Below are 23,088 nucleotides of genomic sequence, written 5' to 3' on the forward strand. Positions count from 1 at the left end.
ACAACACACTGTGTCCAATATTTTCACAAAGATAAAATAAGTCATATTTTTGGTTCATTTAATAGTTAAAACAAATTTACATTATTGCAATCAGTTGATAAAACATTGTCCTTTACAATTATAAAAGCTTTTTACAAAAATCTACTACTCTGCTTGCATGTCAGCACACTGGGATAGATCCTGCTGAAATCCTATGTATTGAATGAATAGAGAAAATAGGGGGAAAAAAAATCGTTTTTGAATAGAGAATCGTTTTGAATTTTAAAAAAAATCGCTTTTGAATCGAATCGTGACCCCAAGAATCGATATTGAATCGAATCGTGGGACACCCAAAGATTCACAGCCCTAATATACACACAGCCTGGCCCCTGGCCCAATTTTTTTTACCCAATGCGGCCCCCGAGTCAAAACGTTTGGGGACCCCTGATGTAAACTATTTGTTGACTACAAAACATGGCTGTAAGCAATGAAAAAAAAGAAAAATGGGCTGCACCATTTTATAAGCCTCAGGGTTCAAAGCTTAGGAACAAGTAGCGGCTTATATCCCCTTAAAATGTGGTAGTTCTGACAAAATCAACAGTGCCTTTGATGGTTGAAGCCAAGTAATACACTTCATTTTCCCTCAATGCAATTATCATGTGTGTATCAATTCTGCGTGTGTGTTTAATAAAGCATACTGCGGACATGTTAAGAGGAAGAACACTTAAGCCTGCACCTGTCATGTGCAGGAGTGGTTTTTACGTGTGTGGGCGGGTGGCAAAGTGTAGACGAGGGGAAAAGGCGGGAATAAAAAAAGTGCTGGAATGCAGCTCCATCCCTGGAGGATAGCAGCTCCCCAGTGTCATGCACATCTCCCCTAATGATGCCACATGGCTCTTTTACGACCCAACAATGCATCCATTACACAAAGACAGACACACACTTGTGCTCCTCTGCACTGCTGAAGGTGCACGCTGGAAAACGTTGGCCGATGTCCAGAGGATTATATCACTTCCCCCGTTGCTCCGCACTTTAATGCGTGTGGGGCGGGGTGGGTGGTGTAATGGAGCCCCACCTGTGCCAGTGCTTCCCCTTCCCCGATTTGGCACCTCTGGTGGATTTTTTTTTTTTTTTTTTTTCCATAAAGAAATACAATCATGTGTGCTTACGGACTGTATCCCTGCAGACTGTATTGATCTATATTGATAAATAATGTAAATATTGTGTTTTTTATGTTGTTTTAACTAAAAAAAACCCAAAAAACGTTTTTTATTTTTTATTTTATTATTTCTTGCGCGGCCCGATACCGGTCCGCGGCCCGGTGGTTGGGGACCACTGGTCTACATAACATGTAATGGTAGTTCTTTGGTCAAAATGGTGCATAGATTATGTTTTAGAGATCATCTTCAAGTCGCTTTCTAACAGTCGGTCCAAGATGCGGCGTTGGTATGTGGGTGGTCTTATTTACGTGGCTCACCTTCGACAGTGTCTTCTCCCCGTCATCTTTGTTGTAGCGGTGTAGCGTGCAAGGACGGGAGTGGAAGAAGTGTCAAAAGATGGAGCTAACTGTTTTAATGACATTCAGACTTGACTTCAATCAATAATGGAGCAGCATCTTCCTCATCCGTGGCTCACTTGTGCAACAACAACGCCGGAAATGTGTCCTGTAAATAAACGTCCGACCGGAACTCTCTAATAACTAAAGTTCTTTGGGTGAATAATGTAAACTCACTACACCGGTATGTTTTAGCGCTTTCATGGCGAGTTTACTTACAGATATAAGTAAGAACTTTACACTACTTTATATTAGAAATGACAACAGCGGAGGATGAATATCCCATAACAAGAAGATAGAGAAAAAGAAGAAGCTTATCGACTACAAAGGCGGACGCACGCCAATTTTCAGGATTTATGCAGATCACGAATACAGATCAGCAGGTACCAGAAGGTAAGAAAAGTTGCTTTTGCATAATATTGTGAAACAAAACACCAAAAAATATGTCTTACCTTATACACACACCATAATAATACTCATATGTTGAAGCACAGTACAATCCATCAAGCGGTGCAGCTTTATAGCTTACCAAAGTCTCACTAAAACATTTTGATAGATTTTTTAACGCCGTAATGTTCTATATTTTCAATGGAACATATAACATTTTGGTGTTGTTTACTTGAGCCATTTTGCAGTCTACACATATCTCTTATGTGTGACTGCCATCATATTGCAGTCTACACGTATCTCTTTTGTATGACTGCCATCTACTGGTCACATTGATCATTTCACCATGTACCAAATAAAATAGCTCCGAGGTCGGTAAGCACAACCAAAATTATTCCGTACATTAGGCGCACCGGGTCGATTTTTTAGAAAAAGAAAGGATTTTTTGTGCGCCTTATAGTCCGAAAAATACGGTGTATGCAAAATTTGAATTCCTTTTATTTGCATGAAAATGTGTTATAATCATTACAATCACCAAAGAGAAAGATGTTAAAGTATTTTAATGGTAATTTAAACAAAGTAGCCTTTGGCACAATAAAAACAAATACACAGTACTCAATGTGTTTTCTTTATTTTCATGACTATTTACATTGTAGATTGTCACTGAAGGCATCACAATTATGACACCTGTGAAGTGAAAACCCTTTCAGGTGACAAGAGAATGCCAAGAGTTGGGAAAGCAGTAATCAGAGCAAATTGTGGCTATTTTGAAGAAACTAGAATATAAAACATGTTTTCAGTTATTTCAATTTTTTTGTGTTAAGTACATAACTCCACATGTGTTCATTCATAGTTTTGATGCCTTCAGTGACAATCTACAATGTAAATAGTCATGAAAATTAAGAAAACACATTGAATGAGAAGGTGTGTCCAAACTTTTGGCCTGTATTGTATATATTTATAATGCAACATTTGAATTGTATTTGTTCATATGAACATTTAAAATCCAAACCATTTAGTTTTTTTTTTTTTCAATGAAAAAATAAATAAAATGGGGAACAATTTGAATGTAAAATAGAAAAAAAGGCGCAATAACAACACTGACATATGGAGGAAAAGGTGACTTATATGTTTGAACTGGCAATGGAAAAACAAAAGCATTAAAAAATGTAATCAATTTAGCTAAAAACAAACACTTTGGTGTGACTTTTTTGCCTTTTCAAGTCGGGAAAAAAAGCCTAACCCCTTTGGTGTATAAACCTTCTATATACTATATAACTGTTGTGAGGACAGGAGTCTGCAAACAAAACCAGTGGGCTTTTGGAAGCCTCGGCCATTGCTGGGGCTTAAGTGCGCCACCAGGGCTTGTAATTAGGATGGAGTCAATTTTCTTTAATGCAACCTCTCATGCTGTTTTACAGTTTTAATCTACTCCCTTTTTAAAGTCTCATTGGGCGTGTCTTTTTATACCTTCATAAAATATGTGCTAATAATAAAGCAATTTGAGCCTCAAACGATGTATCATTTTCAGACATTAACAACTCCAGTAGCATCCTTAATAATAAAAAATAAAATAACATTAAAGTGAGCTGTCTGGACCTCTTTTTACCGCTCGGTGACCTCCGGTGGTAACCTTTGACCTGCAGATTGTACCCACAATGGGGAGCAATGAAACACCAGGGATGTGATAAAAGCAAGGGGAACTCCCTCTGGCTTTATTGGCCTGCAAGTGGGGGAATAAAAAAGAGAAAGAGAAATACAATTGACAGGAAAAGTAAGTGAGCAAAAGTGGTTTTGGTGCACTAAAAAAAAAAAAAAAGGATTTTATCACACTGAAGTCGCACATGTTCGGAACACAATAGCCTACTTTCCCTATTGTCTTGCCTGAGTGGAGCTCCCCGAAGTAATTATGAAAATTAATTACGATTCCTCCGGGAGTTGTATGGAAATGAGCTCAGCGCATTTCTGCACTGCTATGCGAACTTGAAAATGCCGAGCATGGTCAGGAGAATCCCAGTTGTTCGCAGTTTGAAACAGTCTGAAATAATAAAATACATTCAGTTGCCTTCATAACACTTTCATTAACACCATACATGAGGATGTAGGTTACTTTTCAGCTGTTTTACAAGTGTAAAAAGAAGTTAACCATTGTTGATATTAAGATGGCTGGCATACTTGTAATATTTTAAAAACAGATCAATGGTGTGATTCATCCTTAAGCAAACCGAGGCAAAATTGAGTGCAGTGCTGGGCTGCACCAGTAGAGGATCTGTTTATAATTTTAATGCCCATCCTTAACACAAAGAAAGCTGCAAATTTTATTCAAGTTAAAGTACCAATGATTGTCACACACACACTAGGTGTGGCGAAAGTATTCTCTGCATTTGACCCATCACCCTTGATCACCCCCTGGGAGGTGAGGGGAGCAGTGAGCAGCGGCGGTGGCCGCGCCCGGGAATAATTTTTGGTGATTTAACCCCCAATTTCCAACCCTTGATGCTGAGTGCCAAGCAGGGAGGTAATGGGTCCCATTTTTATAGTCTTTGGTATGACTCGGCCGGGGTTTGAACTCACAACCTACCGTATCTCAGGGCGGACACTCTCACCATTAACAAAGTCATAACTTTACAAGAAGTAAGATGTAATATTACAAGATTTTGGAATAAGCATAATGGTATACCGTATTTCCCGGACCATATGGTGCACCGGATTATAAGGCGCACTGCCGATGAATGGTCTATTTTCGATCTTTTTTCATATATAAGGTGCATTAAAGGGGTCATATTATTATGATTTTTTTCTGAATGTAAAATACTTCCTTGTGGTCTACATAACATGTAGTGGTGGTTCTTTGGTCAAAATGTTGCATAGATTTGTTACGTGCGGGGGGTCGCAGCTTGCTGCGAGGTTCGTTCTCCCGGGATGCAAACGGACCACTCCGGACAGGACGTGCAGGTAGGGACATCATTTATTTGTCGAAAGTCAAAGAAGTAACAAAAACTGAAAACAAGCCAGAGGAAAAATGTGCCGATCGCACTCACAGCTAAGGCTAACACTTAGCATAGGCAAGAAGACTAGGAATACTCACGTAACTGTAGTATAAGAAAACAAAGAAGCCAGGCCGACTGACCGGCAAAGGCAGGCTTAAAGGCCTACTGAAAGCCACTACTACCGACCACGCAGTCTGATAGTTTATATATCAATGATGAAATCTTAACATTGCAACACATGCCAATACGGCCGGGTTAACTTATAAAGTGACATTTAAAACTTCCCGGGAAATATCCGGCTGAAACGTCGCGGTATGATGACGTATGCGCGTGACGAAGTCAGAGTAACGGAAGTTATGGTACCCGTAGAATCCTATACAAAAAGCTCTGTTTTCATTTCATAATTCCACAGTATTCTGGACATCTTTTGCAATTTGTTTAATGAACAATGAAGGCTGCAAATAAGACAGTTGTAGGTGGGATCGGTGTATTAGCAGCGGACTACAGCAACACAACCAAGAGGACCGCCGACCTCACCTTGACTTCCTACGTCTCCGGGCCGCCAAACGCATCGGGTGAAGTCCTTCGTCCTTCTGCCGATCGCTGGAACGCAGGTGAGCACGGGTGTTGATGAGTAGATGAGGGCTGGCTGGCATAGGTGGAGAGCTAATGTTTTTACCATAGCTCTGTGAGGTCCCGTTGCTAAGTTGCTAAGTTAGCTTCAATGGCGTCGTTAGCACAGCATTGTTAACCTTCGCCAGCCTGGAAAGCATTAACCGTGTATTTACATGTCCACGGTTTAATAGTATTGTTGATTTTGTATCTATCCTTCCAGTCAGGGGTTTACTTTTTTGTTTCTATATGCAGTTAAAGCACGATGCTATCACGTTAGCTCGTAGCTAAAGCATTTTGCCGATGTATTGTCGTGGAGATAAAAGGCACTGAATGTCCATTTCGCGTTCTCGACTCTCATTTTCAAGAGGATATAGTATCCGAGGTGGTTTAAAATACAAATCCGTGATCCACAATAAAAAAAGGAGAGTGTGGAATCCAATGAGCCAGCTTGTACCTAAGTTACGGTCAGAGCGAAAAAAGATACGTCCATCACTGTCTCTCAAGTCCTTCACTGTAACGTTCCTCATCTACGAATCTTTCATCCTCGCTCAAATTAATGGGGTAATCATCACTTTCTCGGTCCGAATCTCTCTCGCTCCATTGTAAACAATGGGGAATTGTGAGGAATACTAGCTCCAGTGACGTCACGCTACTTCCGGTACAGGCAAGGCTTTTTTTTTATCAGCGAGCAAAAGTTGCGAACTTTATCGTCGATTTTCTCTACTAAATCCTTTCAGCAAAAATATGGCAATATCGCGAAATGATCAAGTATGACACATAGAATGGATCTGCTATTCCCGTTTAAATTTAAAAAAATAATTTCAGTAGGCCTTTAAATAATGCCTCTGATTAGTGCTCGGGGAACAGGTGAGCGTCCCAAACACCAATCAGAGGCAGGTGAAAATAATAAGTAACCATGTTAACTAAACAAACTCAAGGGTGCACAACAACAGGAACTTTGGGAGTCCAAAACTAACAGAAAATAACAAAAACATGATCCGGGCCACGGATCATGACAAGATTATGTTTTACAGATTATCTTCAAGCCGCTTTCTGACAGTCGCTTCAGGATGCGCCGTTTTGTGGGCGGTCTTATTTACGTGGCTCACGTTCGGCAGCGTCTTCTCCCCGTCATCTTTGTTGTAGCGGTGTAGCGGGCAAGGACGGGAGTGGAAGAAGTGTCAAAAGATGGAGCTAACTGTTTTAATGACATTCAGACTTTACTTCAATCAATGACGGAGCAGCATCTCCTCATCCGTGGCGCACTCGTGCAACAACAACGGCGGAAATGTGTCCCGTGAAAAATCGTCCGACCGCAACTCTCTAATAACTAAAGTTCCTTGGGTGAATAATGTAAACTCACTACACCGGTATATTTTAACCCTTTCATGGCGAGTTTACTGACAGATATAAGTAAGAACTTTACACTACTTTATATTAGAAATGGCGACAGCGGAGGATGAATGTCCCATAACGAATATAAAATACTAGGAGAAGCTTATCAACTACGGTGTCGCCACAGACTACAAAGGATTTATGCAGAACCCAAATACACATCAGCAGGTACCAGAAGGTAAGAAAAGTTGCTTTTGCATAATATTGTGAAACAAAACGGCAGATAATATGTCTTACCTTATCATCATCATCATCATCATCATCATCATCAGGCCTCCGTCAGTCGTAACGACTATGGAAACTGCGCCAGTCCAGAGGTCAAGTTTAAACTCAGCGACAACGCCTGCTGTGGCTGATGAGTCCGATGTGGGAGAGGCAAACACGGCCGCATTTACTGCAGATGTAGCTGGAAGGCGCAACTGCAGGAGTGCGTGTCTTCCGCTTGGTTCTTTTTTCATTGGCTGTGGCATGGATCTTTTCCTCGCCAGTCTTCAGCTGTTTGTGAAGGACACTGCGCCATTTGCTGCGGTCAGCTGCTGCATCTTCCCAGTGTTCGGTGTTTATGTCCAGGGCTTTCATGTCCCGCTTGCAGACATCTTTGAAGCGCAGTTTTGGCCGGCCTACAGATCTCTTGCCAGAGCCAAGTTCGCCATACAGGATGTCCTTTGGGATACGTCCATCCTCCATACGGCACACGTGGCCGAGCCAACGCAGCCTGCGTTGTCTGAGCAGCGTGAACATGGTAGGAAGACCAGCGCGTTCGAGGACCTGGGCATTCGTCACCTTGTCACTCCAATGGATGCCGAGGATGCGGCGAAGGCAGCGCATGTGGAAGGTGTTCAGTTTGCGCTCCTGTTTGGAGTATGTTGTCCATGTTTCGCTGCCGTAGAGAAGAGTGCTGACGATGCAGGCCTTGTACACTGCCATCTTGGTAGGAGTTGTCAGCTTCCGGTTCTCACAGACGCGGGTCGTGAGGCGCCCTAGGGTTGTGGCAGCTTTGCCGAAACGTTTGTTGATCTCACCGTCGAGGGACAGATTGTCACTGATGGTGGATCCCAGGTATGTAAATTGGTGTACGACTTTGAGTTGGTACTCATCAATTGTGATGGCTGGTGGAGTGTCCACTTCCTGACTCAGCACATTGGTCTTTTTTAGGCTGATGGTAAGCCCGAAGTCTTTGCAGGCCTGGGAGAATCTGTCCATAAGGCACTGGAGTTCTTGTTCAGTGTGTGAAACAATGGCGGCATCATCAGCAAAGAGCATGTCCCGAATGATTGTCTCACGGACTTTGGTCCTTGCTTTAAGACGGGCTAGGTTGAAAAGTCGGCCGTCAGACCTGGTACGTAGATGTACCCCTTCTGTTGCAGTCCCAAAAGCATGATTGATGAGCAGGGCAAAGAAGATGCCGAAAAGGGTAGGAGCAAGGACGCAACCTTGCTTGACTCCGCTCTTAATGTCAAATGGGTTGGACATGCTACCCTCATACTGGATGGTTGCCTTCATGTCGTCATGAAAAGATCTAATGAGGCTATGGAGCTTTGGAGGGCATCCGATCTTGGGTAGGATGCTGAAGAGCCCTTCTCTGCTAACCAGGTCGAAAGCCTTGGTCAGGTCAATGAAGGATATGTACAGGGGCTTCTGTTGTTCCCTGCATTTCTCCTGAAGTTGGCGTAGGGAGAATATCATGTCCACTGTAGAGCGCTTGGCGCGAAAGCCGCATTGAGATTCCGGGTAAACGCGCTCAGCAAGTTTTTGAACCTTACCTTATACACACACACCATAATAATAGTCGTATGTTGAAGCTTACCAAAGTCGTACTAAAACATTTTGATATATTTTTGAGTGCCATGAGCAATGTTTTTTTTTATTTTCAATGGAACATACACAATTTTGGTGTTGTTTACTTGAGTCATATTGCAGTCTCCACATATCTCTTATGTGTGACTGCCTTTATATTGCAGTCTACACGTATCTCTTATGCGTAATAATAATAATAATTGATTAGATTTTATATTGCGCTTTTCTTTATTAGATACTCAAAGCGCTCACAGAGAAGTGGGAACCCATTATTCATTCACACATGGTGGTGGTAAGCTACATTTGTAGCCACAGCTGCCTTGGGGTAGACTGACGGGAGCGAGGCTGCCAGTTTGCGCCTACGGCCCCTCCGACCACCACCTATCAATCATTCATCATTCATTCACCTGTGTGAGCGGCACCGGGGGCAAGGGTGAAGTGTCCTGCCCAAGGACACAACGGCAGCGATTTGGATGTCAAGAGGCGGGGAGCGAACCTGCAACCCTCAGGTTTCTGGCACGGCCGCTCTACCCACTACGCCATACCGCCCCTGTGTGACTGCCATCTACTGGTCGTACTTATAATTTCATCATGTACCAAATAAAATAGCTTCGAGGTCGGTAAGCACAACCAAAATTATCCCGTACATTAAGCGCACCGGATTATAAGGCGCACTGTCGAGTTTTGAGAAAATTAAAGGATTTTAAGTGCGCTTTATAGTCCGGAAAATACGGTATTAAAAATATTTATTAGTTTTCATACGTCATCCATCAAGGAACCTTATATGCTGTTCCCAAATGATACTCTCCATTTTTATTCGACATCCACACAAGTGTAAAAAGAAGCTAACTACTGCAACACGAAAATAACTGATTTACCATTAGCCAATGTGCACGGTGAACCTTGAATTGTACTGCTGTTAATTATGTAACTTTACAAAAGCCAAATAAAAAGCAAAGGCACAAGTAGAGCTACAAAACCCAAAACCAGTGAAGTTGGCACGTTGTGTAAATGGTAAATAAAAACAGAATACAATGATTTGCAAATCCATTTCAAAATATATTCAATTGAATATACTGCAAAGACAAGATACTTAATGTTCCAACTGGGAAACTAAATTGTTTTTGCAAATAATTATTAACTTATAATTTAATGGCAGCAACACATTTGGGCACTAATACACCCCCATACGATCAAAGATGCTGGCTTTTGAACTTTGCGCCTACAACAGTCTTGGTTCTTTTCCTCTTTGGTCCGGAGGACACAACTTCCACAGTTTCCAAAAACAATTTGAATTGTGCACTCGTCAGACCGCAGATCACTTTTCCACTTTGCATCAGTCCATCTTAAGATGAGCTCGGGCCCAGCGAAGCCGGCGGCGTTTCTGGGTGTTGTTGATAAACGGCTTTTGCTTTGCATAGTAGAGTTTTAACTTGCACTTACAGATCTAGCGACAAACTGTAGTTACTGACAGTGGTTTTCTGAAGTGTTACTGAGCCCGTGTGGTGATATCCTTTACACACTGATGTCTGTTATTTGATGCAGTACCACCTGACAGATCGAAGGTACTAGCATTCAATGTTTATTACGCTTACATGCAGTGATTTCTCCAGTTTCTCTGAACCTTTTGATGATATTACGGACCGTAGATGGTGAAATCCCTAAATTCCTTGCAATAGCGTTTTGAGAAATGTTGTTCTTAAACTCTTCGACAATTTGCACACGCATTTGTTCACATCTTTGTTTGTGAATGACTGAGCATTTCATGGAAGCTGCCAATCATGGCACCCACCTGTTCCCAATTAGCCTGTTCACCCGTGGGATGTTCCAAATAAGTGTTTGATGAGCATTCCTCAACTTTCTCAGTCTTTTTTGCCACTTGTGCCAGATTTTTTTAAACATGTTGCAGGCATCAAATTCCAAATGAGCTAATATTTGCAAAAAATAACAAAGTTTACCAGTTTGAACATTAAATATCTTGTCTTTGCAGTCTATTCAATTGAATATAGGTTGAAAAGGATTTGCAAATCATTGTATTCTGTTTTTATTTACCATTTACACAACGTGCCAACTTCACTGGTTTTGGGTTTTGTATATTTATCTACAGTTTTATATACTGTATAACTGCCCAAGATCCCTTTCATTGCATTCCACCAAAACAATATATTCTTGTTTTCAATCGGCAAAAAATTAGATTAGTTTGGAAACAAATTTTAAAAAATAAAACGGTAACACTTTAGTATGGGGAACATATTCACCATTAATTAGTTATTATTAAAGTAACAAAGACTTAATTTAGAGTCATTTGGACACTAGGGGAACATATACGGGTTAGGGTTACTAATAAGCAATAATTCTGAGGTTATTGAGGGAAGACTCTTAGTTAATGGCTTACTGGTTATATAATAAGGCCATGCAGAATAAGGCATTAATAAGAACTTAATGATGACTAATTAAGAGCCAATGTGTTACTAATTTGCATGTTAATAAGCAACTAATTAATGGTGATTATGTGTTCCCCATACTAAAGTGTTACCAAAAAAAACTTGGCTGAATTTCAGACCGCTAACCTTCAAACTGATCAATTGCACTCAGCATCAAGGGTTGGAATTGGGGGTTAAATCACCAAAAATGATTCCCGGGCGCGGCCACCGCTGCTGCTCACTGTTCCACTCACCTCCCAAGGGGTGATCAAGGGTGATGGGTCAAATGCAGAGAATAATTTCGCCACACCTAGTGTGTGTGTGACAATCATTGGTACTTTAACTTTATATCGCATAAGAAAAACATGCAATGCCCATTTTGGGCCCTAGGGTTGAACGAGGGTAATGCTGTGAATGACTGACAATGATGCTGGATCTGCTGTGGCGAAAGCAGAGTCAAGTGCGACAGAAGCGGCCATCAATCCAGCCGAGCTCGCGCAGATGTGCGGAGAACACAACCCAATCCAATCACGTCTTGGCGCCGTGGAATGCAGTCGGATGCTATAACAATATAGGACATCAAAGCTTTTAGGCTTGTAAACTCCAAGGGGTTGAATAACCCCTGAGATTAGTGCTGTAAGTCATGGCAGTCATCCCCGCTCAGGGACCCAGACGTCATAAACGTCCCCAGACACTGAGAGCCAGTGTCGGGTTTGGCCCTGCTCACCCCTCCCCTCCGGGCTCCGCGTCTCAGGGTGGTTGGAAACGCAGTTAGCTGGCTTCCGAGGTCAGGCTTTGTTTGCGTCACGTTGGGTGTTAAAACGACCGTTAGGCTTTGTTTTAGACGGCAATATGTGTGTGCACAGGAGCAGCTGGGAGGTGAAGGTGCACGAGGCGCAGCCGCGGGTTGACCCCCAAGCCCCTGTGACTTTAAAATAAGCAGACGTGTCCTTGAGTTGCACCAATCAACCTCAATGGAAATGAGTCATTATCATTACTGATTTATGTAAATATTTGAAGCGTCTTGATGGCACTGACTGACCTACAACTAATCTCATGTGATGGCACGCACTCACAGTCCTTTCTTTGGAACGTAAAATACACTTGAAGAGAAGTGCTTCATGCAAGAAAAATATTTGCAAACTTACCTGAAAGTATTCCATTTCACTTTGTAAATGTTTGTGTCATTTTTTTGTTTTTTGGTTGTTGTTAAAATTCAGCTTCATTTTTCCTCGCAAATAGAGCCTGCTTACTTGCTTTATTTTTATGACTATTTACATCAGGGGTGTCCAAACTTTTTCCACAGAGGGCCGCACACGGAAAAATTAAAGCATGTGGGGGCAATTGAGATATTTTTCATTTTCAAACCATAACAAAATATATGCATTTTTTATTTATTTTACCTTTAGGGGTCCCGGGGACCATAAAGGGTCTCAGTCATTAAAATGTTAAAAATAAGTGAGATTATTATTTTTTTTAAATTATTTAACGCTTACAGTAAATCTCTACACAGTAAAATCCCCAGTGTCAAATATGCAGTGTTAACATGCATTACATCTATCAGAGTTATTACAACAACAGCTGGAGTAAAACGCCCCCCAGTGTTGGTGTTGATTTCCGTCGTTAATCGAGACAGTGTTAGAGTTACTCTGATTAGCCCCGCCCTCCAGCCCCTCCTCGTGTCCACACCCTGAAGAATTTTCTGGAAGCCATATTCTGAATGTTTAAGGACTGCGGTAAGTTGCTTCTCCTCTCTTACTAAATCAATTATTTGTCATTTGTAGCTTCATGTCAGAATTTACTTTATATTGTTGCTCAATATGTAATTACGTTATTTGTGTACGGTTTTGTATCTAAAAAATATGGTATTCTAAAAGGGCTAATGTCACCCAGTGAATGCTAGCTTAAATGTTAGCCACCTCAGACTTCATTTTTGCGCGGGCTGTGGGACAATTTCAAACATTATGTGAAATAGAATATTTAATGTGTACATTGTACATAATTATATACTGTATAAACCTGGACAACTTATATTTTACTCACTTATTCACAAAATACAGGTTTTCACTGTAGTATAGTGATGTACATGTACACTTGAGCACTTATAATGCCTAATGGAGTGCTTCAGTACTCATATCTTTTAATTATTATTATTATTTTTTTTTCTTTTTAATGTATTTATTTTTCTAACTTTTAATACAAGGGCTTTCGACCACGGAGCACAACATTAGAAGAGTCATTTTTACACGTTTGTTACATTTACAGGAAACATTTAAGCCCAAAAATAGATTATTTTTGCACCCAGTGCAAATAACGCAGAACCTTTGTCGCCCACAACAGTGGAAGCTAGGTATGTTAGCCGCTTGGCTAGCAGACGAAGGCTAGCAGACGAGGCTAGCAGACGAGGCTAGCAGAGGACAGGTGAGTTTACCGCCGCTGCCACGAAGCGAAAGGAGGAACTCGTATAAATACCACGGTGTTTCTATGTCTAATATGGGGGGCGGTATAGCTCGGTTGGTAGAGCGGCCGTGCCAGCAACTTGAGGGTTGCAGGTTCGATCCCCGCTTCCGCCATCCTAGTCACTGCCGTTGTGTCCTTGGGCAAGACACTTTACCCACCTGCTCCCAGTGCCACCCACACTGGTTTAAATGTAACTTAGATATTGGGTTTCACAATGTAAAGCGCTTTGAGTCACTTGAGAAAAAGCGCTATATAAATGTAATTCACTTCACTTCACTAATATCAGGTTAGTGTGCCGGGTAATTTTATCATTGTATAATCTTGTGACTATATGCTCCGTGTACATGCTGGGAAAGGGAGAGTGAAAAGATGTCAAAGTATTGTAAGGACGCCACTCGCGCCGTTATCAACAGTTGACAGCCTCTAATGAATGTCGTAACCCGACTAGTGTAAGCTGTATTCAACGCCAAAATAAATATATAATAATGAACGCACAGAAACCGGCTTTTACTCTGTTCTTCGTTACACACACAGACCAAACTTGAACCTCCTCTTGCTCTGTAAACTGCATGTAAATGGCTTCAAGTTTATCAGAAACCAGAACATTTGTAACTATTAAATAAACTAACATAGGGCTCAGTCCGTTACAGTATGTATATATATATATATATATATATATATATATATATATATATATATATATATATATATATATATATATATATATATATATATATATATATATATATATGTATATATATATATAAAGTATTTATAACTTTCACAAATGCATTGCAGTTCATAAAATAATAATTTAAAAAAAGGTTGCAGTATCACATATACCCAGAACTGTGATACGTTGACTTCTTTTCTGGCATTCTGAATGAATGTGCATGTGGAAGGATCTTTATTATGTTGCTCTAATCCTGCTTATGTGCTATATACTTTCTACAGGGAAAATGCTGGTAAAAGTGAGAATGGGTGATGTCCAAAAAGTTGTTAGAATAACAGAACCAAATTTGACGGACTTTTTGAATGCAGGTAGGAATTTGATATTGTGAAAGTGATGTTTGCACACAAGCTTTAACTGTGCTATGAGCAGAGTATGTACACAGCCTTGAATGTCTGGAAATACAGTGTTTTCCAGGTTTGAAATCAGAATCATCTTTGTTGGCCATGTATGTAAAACACACAAGGGATTTGACTCCGGTAAACTGTGCTTTCTCTGAAACAATGAACACAAAAATATAAATGTGCTCGAAATGTGAACAATGTGCTGGAAAATGCTGGATTTACTCTATGATGGCCAGTGTCACAATTTAAAAATTTATAGTTTGATGTAATTGTGTTGCTCCCGGTGTAAGCATCAAATGTGTCTGGGTGGGGCAAGCCCAGTTCTTTGTCATGCAGTGTATATATATATATATATATATATATATATATATATATATATATATATATATATATATATATATATATATATATATATATATATATATATATATATATATATATATATATATATATATATATATATAGTCTATTTAAAATATATATAGTCTATTTAAAGCTTTGGCTTCTTTAAAAAGTTTACATTTGTCATGATCCATGGTCCGGATCATGTTTTGTTTAGTTATGCTGTTAGTTTTGGACTTCCTTAGTTCCTGGTTTCACTTCCTGGTTTTGTTTTGTTTCCATGGTTACTCATTAGTTTCACCTGTTCCACGTTTGGACTCACACACACCTGTCTCACGTTTTCACATTGTCATGTCACACACCTGTTCACAGTTAGTCACGCACCTGTTTTCACTTATCATGTCACTATATAGGCTTTTCTGTTTCTGTTGTTCGTCCTGGCGACATCACCTTCATCTTCTCCACACATTTATGCTCTGCACCTGTTTACCATAGTTCTTGTTTCATCTCATGCCAAGTAAGTTTTGTTTATTGTTCATAGTTTTGTGCCCACGTGCATGTCTTTTGTTTCATAGTCTAGTTTTCTACTTCCGCATTTGTGCGCGCCTTTTGTTTGTACCTTTTTGTTTGAGTTAAAATATTAAACATGTCCTCACCTGCACGCCACGTATGGTCCAATTCATTTGCACCACGGGAGAGCAAACCACGCCACAGACAAAGTTGTGACAACATTTTAGCTTGAAAGTGCTGGAAAATAGTTTGAATTTTGCTCCTAAAAAGCTGTATGTTAGTTAATAGCACTGTTTCAATTAAATTAAAATTCAGTTGAATTTAGTTATAGAAAACTGCTCTCACTTTATAACTAATGGTAAGAACAAAGTTTATATTATAACTCAAATGATAGGTTTGAATTCCAAATTTAGTATCTGTAACTGGGTTTCCATTACAGATTTTTTGCAAAATAAAAGCAACATTTCTAAATGACGACAGTCTAATTGCGCATGAAATCTTATCCCGCAAAAATTCGGCATAGGAAGATGGACTCTCCAAAAATCCATATAACACTCCATATTCCTATGTTGTTATAACACAAAATGGCTTCAAACACTCACAAAATGCTACAAAAACCCATAAAATGACTTAAAAAACACACAGAATACTACAAAAACCCATAAAATGACTTAAAAAACACACACAATACAACAAAACCCATAAGAAGACTTAAAACACACTTACAATACCCCCCAAACACACAAAATACTCAAAGAACACACAAAATGACTTAAAAACACGGAATACTACAAAAACCCATAAAAAGACTTAAAACACACATACAATACCCCCAAAACACACAAAATACTCAAAGAACACACAAAATGACTTAAAAAACACACGGAATACCACAAAAACCCATAAAAAGACTTAAAACACACATACAATATCCCCAAAACACACAAAATACTCAAAAAACACACAAAATGACTTAAAAAAACACATGGGATACTACAAAAACCCATTAAAAGACTTAAAACACACATACAATACCCCCAAAACACACAAAATACTCAAAGAACACACAAAATGACTTAAAAAACACACGGAATACTACAAAAACCCATAAAAAGACTTACAACTCACATAAAATACCCCCAAAACACACAACATACTCAGAAAAAACAGAAAATGACTTAAAACGCACATAAAATAACCCAAAAACACACAACATGACTTAAAAAACCCACAACATGACTTAAAAACACACAATATACTCAGAAAATGACTTGAAACACATAAAATACCCCACAAAACACACATAACACTACAAAAACCCATGAAATGACTTAAAAAACACACAAAATACTCAGAAAATGACTTAAAACACACATAAAATACCCCCAAAACATCTGCTTCTACATTGTTAATGGCGAGGTTACTAAACAATCACCTGTTAGCTTACCAGCGTGAAGATATGCAGATAAGATTACAGGTATCATAAATCATGTTTCATTTTATGTGTTTTTTGAATTGAGAGTGCAATTTCACATTTGTTGCCCCTTTTTTTTGGTAGCCCTATTTGAAATTATATATAGGAGTATCAAGTCATTCGGTTTTTCTAATGATAATTTTTCTTATATTTGTGTATACAGTATTTGTTTTGACTGGGCCTTTCAACTTTGGCTGTATGTTTCGCTTCAAAATAACTGATTTGAAACTCATTTTAAAAATATATCAAATGACCTGTCGGTTTCTGCTTTTTTTCTGTTTCCTAGCATTTGCCAAATTGGGTGTCCCAGCTGTAACAGAAGGTGTCAAAGTTGTTGACAGTTCAGGGACTGAGATAGATGATGATGTTTTTGAGGAAATTGTGAAGGATCCATCCACTGGGGTTCTAACCATCAAATACGAAACAGGTTTGTTACCGCTTTAAATTTGTAAGCTATATTACATTTTTTATTTTAATAGCGAGAAGAGGTAAATCTTTATTTATAATCAAGCTAAGTAACTTTTTTTTTCAAAGCAAACCGATATTCTCCATTAGATTAGGTGTGGGTTTATGAGCAAATTGTGTCCAACATGTCTTCTTTTTCCTTTTTGCAATGGTGGTTAGAATCTGTCTCCATGGTAACCTCTCCAAAGTCCCAATCATCCGTTTGTTCATCGGACTCAGACACAATCATCCTTGAAGACACTCCTACTAGAAAGCGTCAGAGGCTGGACTCTGAAGCTATGCAAGTAAGACTTCATACAGGCACTAATGCTTTCTATTGAACAAGGATTAAAATGGTTACAACAATGATCTTAAATTGCATCGTATGAGGGCTATGTTTAAGTTATGTCCAGATTTTAACATTGTATTGTACTAAATATAGATTTATTCAACTGTTTTATATTTTTGTTTGATATTTTTATTTCAGCTGGTGAAATCCATTCTTACCAAGAAATCGGGTGGAGAATATATAATAAATAAATACAACCGAACTAAGTCCTTGACAGATGAGAGCAGAAGAAAATTGGTGAATATACTGGCAGCTGAGATGACGGAGAAGAATGGATAAGTTGTTTATTGGTTTTGATTGGCACATGTGTTCTTATTTAGGTTTCAGAGTAATTTTAAATCTAAAGTAAATAATAAACATTTCACTACATCTTATAAAACGTGTGTATGACAAATAAACTTGAATGTGATTTTTTTTAAGTACATCTCCATAGACAGGTGAAGGAAATGTATGCACAAGAAATTGTAAAATCTTGTTCCCCAACCTCAGAGACCCATTTTCCAAGAATGGCTATGTGAGTTACACACTGTTAATTGTTGTTATAGTTTTTATTTTGAGTCGTCCCAGAGTATGTTGTGACTAATAGTGCCTATTTTTGCAATTCTCTCAAAGGAACATTTTTATGATAGCAACAGTAGTACTGGGTACTTGGCCTGGAGAATTAAAACTATTCAGAGATGCAGTGCTAAAGAAAGGCAGTCATCATTTTGAGGTAATCCTATATTATTCTTGAGAAATGTATTGAATAGAATAGTCATATGAGCACTTATTGGTTTTGTTGCATTTGTTGCAATGCTTTTCAGCCAATAGCCAAACATTTTTTCATAAAAGTTGGGTCACATCCAGCTGACAAAGTGTTTTGAACTGTATGTGATTGTCATGAGTAGTATGTCCCCATATTGTTTAGGACCATCTGATGAAGACAAGTCGGGAGGACCAACTGTTGGACGAGTTACCCAATTCATTCCAGAGACTGTCCTGTCTGAAGATGAGTGCACGGAAGCGATGTTACTGATGAAACATTCGGCTGACGTGGACATGGTCATCAAAAAGATGAAGCTGACATTTGCTCATCGGCATAACATGGTCCTGGACCCACAGCAGTCAAGCAACATTCTATCTTATTTTCCTCGCTTTAAAGACATCAAAGGCTTGGTAATTATCTCATCAGCATTTTCGATATAAATGTTGTGCAACTTGCACATTTTAACTGTCGTTTACTGTGTAATTTTAAAATTGGTACCTAACTTCCCACTACAGGTTGAACAGGATTTTGTTCTAATGTTTGGAGAGGATGTATCGGGCAAGTTTGTGGAGAAGTGGCCAACCACACTCAAAAAGAAGATCATCCAACAATGCAGAAAGCTTCCCTCCATCACTGAGCTTGAGGAACTCCTGATGGCAGCTGACCCTCCTGAGGATGGGACTGAAGTGAATGTTGACTTTGGTAAGAGGTTTGTAAGGATACATTCATTTAAATGAGGAAGCATGTTCAAAATGCGGGCTTACAACCATAATTAGAACAAAATTCCAAAGTCTTTGGCCTCACCAAGAAGATTTAAAAAAAAAAAACTAGCTTCTTCAGGTGTTTTTAAAGTGCCATATTTTATTGATATATATATATATATATATATATATATATATATATATATATATATATATATATATATATATATATATATATATATATATATATATATATATATATATATATATATATATATATATATATATATATATATATATGTATATGTATATGTATATATATAAAGTAATAAAAATGCCACTGACCTTGCAGTGTATTAAATTAAATTGTTGGTCCACATTTGAAGTAGGCTATCAAACTTGTTCTGTTTCAGGTTGGGACAGTGACCTCTCATCGATTTTGCTGCTCTTACACTTGATCCCACCGACTGCTCTAGGTCGGAAGAGGCCAGGAAAAGTTTCTGCATCCCGGGCTGAGAAGCATCTTGGGGTCTTCTAGAAGGTTTGTATTGTTCTCTAATAAAGGATTTTTAGTTTACAATAATTTATGTAATCATTTCTATTATATAACCACAACCATGTCGATTTTTGTATTCTTCTCTCCATAGACTGGAACAAGCATCCAAGAACATCTTGACACCATTACTACCAGCACTCAACCCTATCTCCTGGCTGTTGGAGTGAGGAAGAATACAACCCACCAGTTCTTCATAATTCTCGACAAGAATGCCATACCTTGCAGGTCACACTCCTCTCTTGGTGCTTTTGATGAACTGTTTAAAGCACACTTTGTGTTTGCGACATCCTACCACACCATGCTCCACACCATGTACACAGTCATCCAGACTACTTTGTACAACATTGATGTTGGGAAGGTCAAAGAGTCCTCATGTTGCTGAAATTAGGACAAGGTTGCTTCTGTAGTGTTTGACTTTTGTCTTCCACCATTAAGTGTTTTGTTTGTCAGGCTGAGTTCCCTAGTTCAAACATGCTTGTTCGACATTTACGTTTAGTTCACGGTTACCTGCCTGGAAAAAATCTTAACCTTAAATGCGTTCAAACTGGATGTGGTGGTGTGTTTGGTACTTTCTCTGGTTTTAGGAAGCATTTGAAAACAAAACACTCAGAGTGTACTGAACTACAGATTGGCACCAATGTTCACTTAAACAGGACAGAAGAGACAGTGTCAGTTAATGTAGATGAGTCAGCCACAACATCTGAACAGTTGAGACAAGCTAATAGGAGCAGTCTGGATATGTGTGCCACTGCTGTTGCACAACTTAAGGCAGCTGGATTAAGTCAGTCTACTATGAATGGTTTTGTCTCATCCATGGAGGAAGTGTACAGAGTACCGCTGTGACTTCATTGTCTGTTCAGAAGTGGCATTTGACATGCCTGTGTTTTGTAAGATAAAAAATATTATTGTCAAAGATGATGATGTATTGCTCTGTGGGAAACTGATGGAAACTGTGTGTTTTGAGGAGCATTACCAAGCCTATAAGGTCAGGCTGCATCCAGTCAAAGTTGTTAAGGTTTTGGACATAACAAAACTGCCTTACTCCAAACCATTTGATGTTCAAATGGCGTATGGAACATCATGTTCCACATTCTATGTTGTCCCATATTGCCATTTCATGCAGCCCTAAGGTCACCCTTTCTGTATTCTCTCCCTAAAGTTGATTGTTCTGCCTGACAAAGAAATAAAGGTAATTAAACGTATGATATTGTATTACTGTGTTTTGCACTCACTTGCTATTTACAAGACAAAGTTGGTGAGACTTAATTTGACACTGCACAAGAGTAAATCAAGTAGAATGAGCACCAATTTTTTTTTCAGAAATAGTGTGAGGTTTTATAAACACTGCAATAATAAAACATTTTTACTATTTACTAAATATTTTTTTCTTCACTGTAAGGGAGTGAATAATCAACATATTAGTGTATTATCAAACCTTATCAGAGTTATTTGAACACCAAAGGAGTGTTAATGAGCAAATACATTTAACTTGGTGTACATTTATCACCACAGAAGAGTAACTTATCAACACTACTCAAGAGTAATATTTACACTAATCAGAGTTAAAAAATAAGTTGAACAACACTCTACAGTGTTACAATTTTTGACTCTATTTAGTGTTCATTTAACTCTATAAATTTAACACTGGAAAGGGTAAATTTAACACCAGACAACACTCTACAGTGTTACAATTTTCGACTCTATTTAGTGTTTATTTAACTCTATAAATTTAACACTATGGAAAGAGTAAATTTAACACCAGCTCAGGTTAGGACCATATAGACTCGGGGATAGTGTTAAATTTAACTTTTTAAGTGTTGATTTGACACTATGGAATTTACTGTGTATATCAACTTCAAGTTGATATAAAGTAATACAAATTAAAAAAAATGTTTTATGGCTTTTCTGTCAAAAACAACTTAGTTTTTTTATAGTAAAACTGAAATATGCAGTATTTAGTACATAGAGCCCTAAAAGATCAATAATGCAGGACACCATTAATTTTAATTATTTCATATTTTTGAGTAATCACAGTGAAAAGATAAATAAAAAATCACTAAATATATTTGGGATCCAAAAGGTGCCCCACTCATAAAGTGATACATTTGTATTAGGTTTTTCTTTTACTTTCAACACTTAAGTTACGAGATCAACTTCAGATATATCTGTCGATTTTATGCTGGAACTATTATTTTGTTTGTTTTATGCGCTTTTGTCAAAGAAAACTTTGATGTTTTTATATGGCTACTACACAATATATGCAATATTTACCACATAAAACATTTTAAAGTGAAATATTTGAAGTAATTGGAGCCCTGTAAAGAATTCATTATAACATGGATTTTTTTTCATTATTATTTTTTTTTGAGCAATGGCAAAAAAAGAAAAATGAAGAAAGACAAAGAAAAAAAAAACATTCTGCATGGCAGCTTTTGTGTCAACATTGCAACTTTTTCTCGTTAGATTTCACCTCATTCCACTTTTTTTAATGTTCTTTTTTATTTTTACAATAGTATTTCCAGAATGTGTGGCGGGCCGGTAAACAATTAGCTGCGGGCCGCAAATGGCCCCCGGGCCGCACATTGGACACCCCCGATTTACATTGTAGATTGTCACTGAAGGCATCAAAACTATGAATGAACACATGTGGAGTTATGTACTTAACAAAAAAAGGTACAATGAAAACATGTTTTTTATACTAGTTTCTTCGAAATAGCCACCCTTTGCTCTGATTACTGCTTTGCACACTCTTGGCATTCTCTTGATGAGCTTCAAGCACACCTGTGAAGTATTAAAATTATTTCGCTTTCATGGCGAGTTTACTGACAGATATAAGTAAGAACTTTACACTACTTTATATTAGAAATGGCAACAGCGGAGGATGAATGTCCCATAACAAGAAGATAGAGAAAAAGAAGAAGCTTATCGACTACGGCGTTCACACGGACTACAAAGGCGGAGGCGCATACATTTTCAGGACTTATGCAGATCCCAAATACAGATCAGCAGGTACAAGAAGGTAAGAAAAGTTTATTTTGCATAATATTGCAAAACAAAACGCCAGATAATATGTCTTACCTTATACACACACACCATAATAATACTCGTATGTTGAAGCACAGTACAATCCATCAAGCGGTGCGGCTTCATAGCTTACCAAAGTCGCACTAAAACATTTTGATAGATTTTTGAGAACCGTGTGTAATGTTCTATATTTTCAATGGAAAATATAAAATGTTGGTGTTGTTTACTTGAGTCATATTGCAGTCTACACATATCTCTTATGTGTGAC

At 38.5% G+C, this 23,088-nt stretch overlaps 1 long non-coding RNA gene across 3 annotated transcripts; it reads left to right on the forward strand.

The window, feature by feature from the left end:
* The first annotated feature begins 12,774 nt into the window (after positions 1-12,774).
* LOC133640415 (uncharacterized) lies at positions 12,775-20,981 on the forward strand. Of its 3 annotated transcripts, XR_009824141.1 has the most exons (11): positions 12,776-12,877; positions 14,556-14,642; positions 17,288-17,428; positions 17,626-17,750; positions 17,933-18,031; positions 18,215-18,308; positions 18,407-18,506; positions 18,702-18,949; positions 19,055-19,241; positions 19,654-19,781; positions 19,888-20,981. It is a non-coding gene; the product is annotated as an uncharacterized LOC133640415 (long non-coding RNA). The 3 variants fall into 3 exon arrangements; XR_009824139.1 differs by having other exon boundaries at positions 12,775-12,877; positions 17,933-18,308; XR_009824140.1 differs by lacking the exon at positions 14,556-14,642 and having other exon boundaries at positions 12,792-12,877; positions 17,933-18,308.
* The last annotated feature ends 2,107 nt before the right edge of the window (positions 20,982-23,088 follow it).

This window comes from Entelurus aequoreus, linkage group LG23 (genome assembly GCF_033978785.1).
Source record: "Entelurus aequoreus isolate RoL-2023_Sb linkage group LG23, RoL_Eaeq_v1.1, whole genome shotgun sequence".
In the NCBI taxonomy this organism is placed as follows: domain Eukaryota; kingdom Metazoa; phylum Chordata; class Actinopteri; order Syngnathiformes; family Syngnathidae; genus Entelurus; species Entelurus aequoreus.